An 8893-nucleotide genomic window follows, 5' to 3' on the forward strand; every position below is an offset into this window, starting at 1 on the left:
TGCATTCTAGTACTAAAACTTTCTGACAGGGTTACATCTGAAAGGGAAGAAGAGGGAAGTGATGCATAAATGTGGCCTGATTGCATCTCCAAGTCTGAATGAGAGGATGGGGTAATGCCTGTTCTCTGCCATTCTTTATATTCCTTTAGGACTCTGATTGGCTAAAAAGAGGCTGGCTTTCTCTGCCTGTCGGTCTCCCTCAACCCAACCCATTCAGTCTCTGTTGGCTCCTATGCCTCCAAAACTTCTCAAGGCCTACAGTGTCCAGGACTTTCCCTTCTGGATTCCAATGATTCACAGCTGCTGTCAGCCACAGTAGTCTGTCCTCACAGCACCATTGCCCATATGCTAGTGTGATATTCATATATTATTATGTATATTACATTAGCATTCCAAAGTGTGGTAGGTGTTGTATAAGCACTTAGGGAGACAACAATCTAAGAACCAGAATCTGCTAAGTCTTCAGTAGGATTCAGCAGGATTCCAATCCTGTCTTAAAGAGACAGAGACAGAGTTAGTTTCCACAAGTATGTCAGGAACAGCATTTTACAAAAGTGGGACCAGCATTGAGACACCCTCAGTCACCCCTTTCTCTATCCCCAAGTGGTTAGTTGTGTGACTGCTCCCCTCTGGGAGATCAGTTACATGGCTCCCTTTCAAAACCTGAGCCACTGTAATCAGTGAGGAGACCTTCCTGTACTCCCACCAATTCTCTCTCAGCCTTCTTCTCTGGGCCCCCATCTAAGACACACACTTCTGTGTTCTCTAGAGTGGGATCTATCCCCTGTTCAGCTGTGAAGGGCTCATAGCTAACAGCCGGAACAGTTCTTTCCTGGCAAGCGGTATACCCTCCTCCCTCTCTGAGCTGGGTTTACAGAATCAATGGATCCCTCACCCACCTCAGTGGTCTCTATGATTCCATCACTCTTCACTGGTCTTCCCTAGGGGCAGGTCTTCACTACCCACTGGATCGGCAAGTAGGGATCGATTTATCAGGGATCAATTTATCGCATCTCATCTACACGCGGATAAATCGATCCCCGAATGCGCTTCCCGTCGACTCCGGAACTCCAGCTCGCAAGAGGCGGAAGCGGAGTCGACGGGGGAGCAGCAGGGGTCGACTCAACACCGTCCTCACGGCCAGGTAAGTCGACCTAGGATACGCCGACTTCAGCTATGCTATTCACGTAGCTGAAGTCAGCATATCTTAGGTCGACACCTCCCTCCCCCAGCCTGTGTAGACCAGGGCTAAGACACATTTCTCTATGCACCCTAGAGTGAGGTCTGTCCCTTGCTAACCTGTTGGCAGCCAGCAACCTGAACAGTTTTCTCACTGACAGGCAACACACTCCCCTCCCCCCCAGAGAAGATGCTGCCTTTAGCTACAGGGCAGAAGAAGCTGGTCTCAACCACACCCACCCCTGGAAGCATAAAGTTTTCCACTGCTGCAGAGGAATTAAAGAGAGAGTCTCCCATTCCTCCAGTAGTTCCTGAGATTTTACCCTTTCCCTCTGGGGTTCCAGCATAAAATTTCGTCTTGACAGCCCAAGCTACACGGAAGAAATCATTCCCCAGGAACAAGGCAATCAGGTTATCATTTACCACAGCCACAGCCAATACAGCTTCCATTTCTTAATCTTCAGTTTCTATGTGCACTTTAGCCAAAGGCACAAGGATTTTGTAACCTCCTACTATTAAAAGTTCTGCCATCTGTCCTTGCAGTAAGTCACTTTCCTGTACAACATTCCTTCTAACCACAGAAATTTCTGCCCCTGTGTCTTCCCACCCAAGGCATTCCTTACCATTAATCCTGACAGCCTTCATGTGCTTCATGCCTGGCTGTGGAGAGGCTACTTTTACAAACGCTGTATGATAAGTGGCAATTGCCTGAGGTGCCTCTGTGCTCTGGGTAGCAGCATTCACATGAATTGCTTGCTGCCTGTTCCCTCCCAGCACAGGACACTTATTTCTCAGGCGTTCAGTGGCTTCTGGGTTCCTCTGTTTTTACAGGAGATTTGGGACGAGGACTAGATAAATGGATTTGGGGAGGTGAGTGCCCCCCCATCTTCTTCCCAGGGGTAAAACAGGAACCCTGCTTCCCACCAGGTTTAAATCCCTCTGTCTGTGACTTGTTTGCAATAGATGCTTGAGTTTGCTCAAATTGATCAACTAAAGTAGCCAGTTCATCAATAGTTTTCACCTTTTTATCCCATAAACACTGTTTCACATCATCACATATATTCAGGAAATGTTTCTGAGCAACAAGATCACACATTCCTTCAAACCTTGTAACTCCTTTTCCCTTTACCCACTTTTCCATCAAATCTTTCATCCGGTTTACATATGCCACATTACTCATCCCAGCACCCCTCTTAAGGCTTCAAAATTATACTCTATATGTTACAGATGTAATCTGAAATGGTTTAAAAAACATTTCCTTTAATTTACCATAATCTGAAGCATCTCTAATTGGCATCTTGCTGAATATATCCAGAGCTCTCCCAGACAACTTTACAACCAAAGAATCTCATGAAATACATACAGCCTCCCAAAGGTGATAAAATATTCAGCAATATCCCATCCTGATGTATGTAGGACACAACCATTCCCATTTGTGGATTTTTGGAGCAGTAGGACTCTAGTGTGTGGGGGTTCTGGTTCTGCCTCTCTATCAAGTCCAGCTGGTGCTTTCTCTCTCTTTCCTTCTCTATTTCTTTGGCTTGCAGTTCCTTGGCCTTCGGTGTGCAGCTTCTTGTCTGGCATTCTGTGTCTCAATTTCCAGCTGTTTTAATGCCATACGTCTCATGTGTTCTTTCACCCTCTCTTCTGCCTGCAATTTGCACAGCTCCAGCTTCTTTACTAGTTTCACTTTCACTCATTTTGCTGCTTTTCTGTCCTTACTTCCCTTTCCCAAAATAAGCAAACAGAAAATAACAAACTGGTAACCTCTTTGACTGATCTCAAGCCACCACACTTAGAACTCACTTAAAATCACCACCAGTGTATGGAGTGCTCTCTCAGAACAACAAGCTGTGCATTTAATCCTGCCAACTACGCCACTGTGACGGGTTCCCCCCAGGGTGCCACCTGGAACTGGGGTACCACTGAGCCCTCTGACCTACCAGCCTGGGCTCCCTCTCACACTGTGCTGTTGTGACAAGCTGCAAAGCCCTACAGCCTGCACTTTCACCAGCATTCACACAGATAGGGACATACACAGCTGCAGTTACACGCAGGCTCTCTCACCACCAGCCTCCCAACCTAGGGACCCCAGAGCAGTACCATCCTGCCCTGGTCAAATCTGGCCAGTATATGGGTTTAATACTCAGTCTGCCTCTCCCTCAATGTGAAGAGAGCAATGCACACTTGTGGTGACCAAGCAGAGATTTTCCCCAAGCACTCCAGTCAGAGCTCACTGGTTTGTATTAAAACATAAAATAAGTTTATTAACTACAAAAGATAGATTTAAAGTGATTATAAATGATAGCAAACAGATCAAAGCAGATTACCTAGCAAATAAACAAAAGCACAGCCTAAACTTAATATACTACATAGATTGGATATGAATAGCAGATTCTCACTCTAACTGATGGTACAGGCAGACTTGTAGATTCTTAAGGCACAAGCTACACTTGCTTTGCAGTTTGGAATCCCCAGGCTAGAAATCCCTTTAGCCTGGGTCCAGCACTTCCCCCAGTTCCTCAGGTGTTTCCAGGAGTCTTCTTGTGTAGGGAGTGAAGAATTCCAGATGATGTCACTCCCTGCTTTATATAGCTTTAGCCTATGGTGGGAACCCTTTTGTTTCAAAGCTTGGTTCCCAGACTAGTTTGTGGAAAAATACTGACATCCCAAGATGGGAGTCCAGCATCATATGGTCTTGACACATGTCCTTGTAGAGTCATAGCAGCCATTACTTACAGGCTGTCTGTAGCATTCTCAGGAAGGCTCACCAGATAGGGGATAAGCTTCTCCTAAGGTCTATTGTTTTTCCTAATGGCCCATTTCCCTGATTAGGCCCTTCCCAACCAGCTACATTTGAAATACAGATATGTAGCCAATATTCATAAATTCGGGTACAAAGTTATACATGCATACAAATAGGATAATCATATTAATCAAATCATAACATTTTCAATTACACCTCATAACTTATCTTGTACAAAATTCATCATAATTATGTGATAATCATAACAACGTTACTGTGATGAATATGGGGTGCAGTGTCACACTTGCAACTAGATCTTTGCAGGGAGACTCCAGTGATCATATGGAGTCCTATTACAATCAAACAAACTCTCTGCAGGCTTGCAGGTGGACCTGCAAGGGACTCCTGGCAGTACTGGGGCCTAAAGGAAATGAGGGTATGAGAAAAAGATATAGCATACAAGCAAAGAGGTCAGAGTGATGACTGACATCTTTGGTTAGTTCCATTGGGTTTATGTCATTGTTGGTTTTTGGTTTTAATATGTTTATATATTCTATATAATGTTATTTTTTTATGTCTATAAAAAGAGCACTGCCTCTCTGGCTGGCCACTATTCGTTCTTAATTTTTTATTCCTTTCTTGCTTTGTTATAAATTATTTTGAACCCTTTCCTAGTTCTGAACCCCCCCCCATTTGTTTCCATAGCCCTTTCCAACTTATTATTTCTACTTAGTTATTTTTAGCTTACTGACCATTTTCAAATTTCATATATATTAGCCCTAGTATGTTTTTATTTCTTGCCTTTGTGTGCATATCAAATCACCCAAGTGTTTTGTGATTGGTGGGGGCACAAGATTGTCATGGTGCTCTTGGGCAATGGGTTGGAAGCACTAAGCCATGAACCTGCTCCCTCTTGACAGCAGCAGTCTTGTCTTGAGACGTAGCCCACTGAGGCAGCCACTACTATATACTTCTTCACCAGCAATGGAATTTTCATCTCACCCCTTGGAAGGGGTAGAGAGCAGGCAGTAGCAGAATCTTCATACACACCATCTATGGAGTAGCTGAGGGTGGGATCTTTATACCCCTTCACAGAGATACATAGTGATACCTTCCCCTAAGGTAGAAGCCCTTCAACACCAGTCAGGTAAAAAATTTCATACAGGTCCATACTTTCTATTTTTTTGATACTGCTAGGAGTGAAGTCAATGGAGTTTTGCTCGGGCCCATTAGTCTGCCTATGAGACAGACTAATGGGGTTGCTCTTCAGTTATAGAATACCAAAATGGTTGGACCTAGAGAAAGCAATTTCCCTGTCTTTTGACTGTTCTTCCTTTCTTTAGTAACATTGCAAATCAATTTAGCCTCCATTCACTGTTTTTAGATCTCCCTTCAGCATTTCCTATTGACTAATACATTGTCTGGGAATAAACATCTTAAATTGGCTTCTGCAATAGTATTAAATATAAATACCATATATAACAAGAAAATTGTTCTAGGAGAAATGGCTCTCTGCTGCTGCTTCAAAATTCTGTTTACAGGCTAGTTGATACTACTACTATTAGATTAAATTAGTTAGACAGTCCAATTTTAAAAGATATTTTTTGCTACTTGGGGAGGGTCTTGTACTTGAGAAACTTATTTTCAGCAAGTTATTCTTATTTGATCTATGTTAGTACAAAATTTCATTACACACATAGCTGCTTCAAGAGAAATTTGTTAGAGAGAATCCAAGAAGTTAGCTAAGACATTCAACAAACATTCTAAGCTTCCTATTTTAAACTCTTCTATTCTCCTGGTGTCTCCTGTTAACTTTTTAGAACATGCAAGGTTGTTGTAGGCATGTTGGTCCCAGGATATTAGAGACAAGGTAGGTGAGGGAATATATTTTATTGCATCAACTTGTGTTGGTGACAAGTATCAGAGGGGTAGCCGTGTTAGTCTGGTTCTGTAGAAGCAGCAAAGAATCCTGTGGCACCTTATAGACTAACAGATGTTTTGCAGCATGAGCTTTCGTGGGTGAATACCCACTTCTTCGGATGCAAGCAGTGCATGCTTGCATCCGAAGGAGTGGGTATTCACCCACGAAAGCTCATGCTGCAAAACATCTGTTAGTCTATAAGGTGCCACAGGATTCTTTGCTGCTTGTGTTGGTGAGAGGATGAGCTTGCACAGAAGTTGGTCCAGTGCAAGATATTACCTCACCTTCTTTGTCTAACTTTTTAGAGCCACGTTAACAAAAACTGGCTAGTTTCCACACCATAGAAACCCACTCAAAACTTCAAACTGATTTTGGTGGGGAGCTTATATATTTGAAGAGAATTTTTGTTGACACCGAACTTGTATCCAGAATATATCCTCATTTATACTCTTCGTTTGGAAGTAGAAAGCAATATATTGTGTTTAGCCTGATACATGATATCTGGAAAAAAATCAGTAGCAAAGATTCCCCAAAGGATTCCGTATCTACATGCTACATAACTTTAATAAATATGATCTCATAATAGCACACGAGGGGATTAACTTTAAAAAAAACCTTGCCACTTGCTTGTTTCTTAATTAGAAGGCTGTATGTAATTTCCTGTGTCTTCTGAGTCACATTATGTATTGTTTACATAATTCTTTGAAGATGTAAAACTCTCCAAATGATAAAAAATAGGACCACTAGTAGTAGTATTTATTGCATTCTTTTCCCCCCATGCAATTGAATGACTGTGTGTTTCATATTTGAACATGGGTCATTAGGTTAGTTGTACTATCCATCAATTTATATTTTGTGAACTATCACTATAATACACTTTGCGTTTGACCCTGTGAAGTGCTGCACTTGCCCAGCTTCTGTGGACTTTAATGGGAACTGAAGGTGCTTAGAAGTACACAGGATTGGACCAAATTTAATGTTCTTTTTTGGGGGGTCTATCACTAATGAGTTTCTCAATATTTAGTCCTAACGGATCTTTTTATCACTGTTTTTTTTTTTAATCTACTTACTTGAAATCTGTTGGGGTTGTTGTAACAAACATTTGGACTCATTACTCAGTGGAGGTATTGACTTTGATCTGTAAGTATGTGCTAAGCCACATGAAAGTACCACACACAGAGCTGTAATGTATACAGTATTATACACAGTTACCTACTTTGCACCTTATTTGAACAGCTGCATAAAACTTAAAACAAATGAGAAAAACTTTCCCATATAAGAGTAATATTGGTAAACTAGGACCCATCTCAACAAATATATTGGTATTTTTACAGTGTTTTTACTGTACTTCAGATGCCATATACAAACCAATACTTATAGTTTATTGTTAATAATAGTATCTTATTAAATATGGAAACCTCTCTCTCAAGAGTCCCTTTTTTATCTAGATATTTGAAAATGTAATACTTAAATGACAGGAGCCTATGATCCATAGATCCAATAGTGTGATTTAATGTAATTTTTTGTCACATGTGATCAAAGTACTTTCTTCTGAGTGAGGCTAGGTGTCAGACTTCATGTGTGCTTGAGTGATGACAGGTGCTTGCTTTTTATAACCCAATTTATTTTTTAAACTTAGTTTGCAGCACATATTGTATCTGGGGACTGCAGCAGGGATTAAAGAAAAGAGCGCCTGTATTACCAGAATGTGTTGCCTTGAAGATGTAGGCAGTCACAGCAAGCCTGCTACCATCTGCTCTGAATGCTGACGACTCTCCTTTAAGAAACAAAAATAGCAGCTGCTGCAGCTGCTCCTGAAAATTTTGCCACCTTGTTCTGAAAATCTGATTTGTAAGTAGTTTAAATCACTCAGACAATTAAGCAGATTTTAAGTTGTTTATGGAAACTTTTCTCAGCTATTTGTTGGAGACTGTACTCTGGAAATATCTGCGACAAGGCTAAGAATATATAAACCAAAGTATTACTGGTTAGAGTTAATATACTGCATATGCTAGGCGTATTTTGCATTATTGAGATGAGTCTGACTTAAAAAAAAATAAAATAAAATAAAAACCTCCATACCTTTTTTCCTTCAATTCTTTCACTGATGTATGGCTTACAGCAAAGTTAATACTTTATGTAGGCCCAGGACACATTACAATCTAAAAGGCAGGATTCAAAGGTATACTGGGTTTGAGAAGTGTTTTAAAAGAGTTAAAATGTATTTTATCAGTATATATTTTATCACTTAGGTAGCATTTCTGGAGAGGCAGTCTGTTAGCAAATCTAAAAGAATATTTGAAAGTAGTCAGCCCCCGAAAAAGTGGCATGCCCATTTTCTGGGATGATTTCAATGTGAGGCATTTAAATTATTTTAAAATAATGGCTAAATAGCACCTTACTCTAACACTTCCATACATTCAGGTGAATGTTTTTACCTCACATACATGTACAGATTTGTCAGTTTTTCACTAATAGAGATTGAGACTAATAAAATCACTACTTGACTAACTGGTGTACCAATATATCATTTACACATTAGTGTATTTTATTGAGACAGTCACACAAATGGACAAGTTCTTCCTTCTTGTGCAGCAACACCAGTGACCTGGAAGCGGTATATTATAATTGTACCTAAAGTGCAACTGAGATGTTTGTCAGGCTTTCAGATACCACAGAGAGTTTGTAGGGCTGGCAGTGAGGAAATGCAATATTTGTAAACAGAGCAAAACTGATATGGAATCATGGATGACAATAAACAAGCAACCTCAGGATCCATTTATACAGTCACTCTTCAGAGCAGAGCCATGTGGTCTCTGAAAGCCTCCCTTCACAATTTCCTACTTTTCTGGTGGCCTGCTTGTTTCTCTCAGATGTATACAGAACATAAGGAATCATATTATCCAGGCCTGTGGTGACCAAACACTGACACCTGCAATGTCACATCGCCGGAAGCCTGAATCTGTATTTAACGTGCATACATTTGAAATTAAAAAAAAAAAAAAATGAACATCTGACTGGACCTGTGCCTTCCTTGGCATGATTTT

At 41.0% G+C, this 8893-nt stretch overlaps 1 protein-coding gene across 1 annotated transcript in view; it reads right to left on the reverse strand.

The window, feature by feature from the left end:
* CRADD (CASP2 and RIPK1 domain containing adaptor with death domain) overlaps nt 1-3603 on the reverse strand; it is a 103295-nt gene extending 99692 nt beyond the window's left edge. Inside the window, exon 1 of the mRNA XM_039501020.1 lies at nt 3582-3603. The gene's annotated coding sequence lies outside the window, so the exon portion shown is untranslated. The remainder of the gene's footprint in view (nt 1-3581) is intronic.
* Between the last annotated feature and the right edge of the window lie 5290 nt (nt 3604-8893).

Source organism: Mauremys reevesii, linkage group 1 (assembly GCF_016161935.1).
Source record: "Mauremys reevesii isolate NIE-2019 linkage group 1, ASM1616193v1, whole genome shotgun sequence".
NCBI classification, from domain to species: domain Eukaryota; kingdom Metazoa; phylum Chordata; order Testudines; family Geoemydidae; genus Mauremys; species Mauremys reevesii.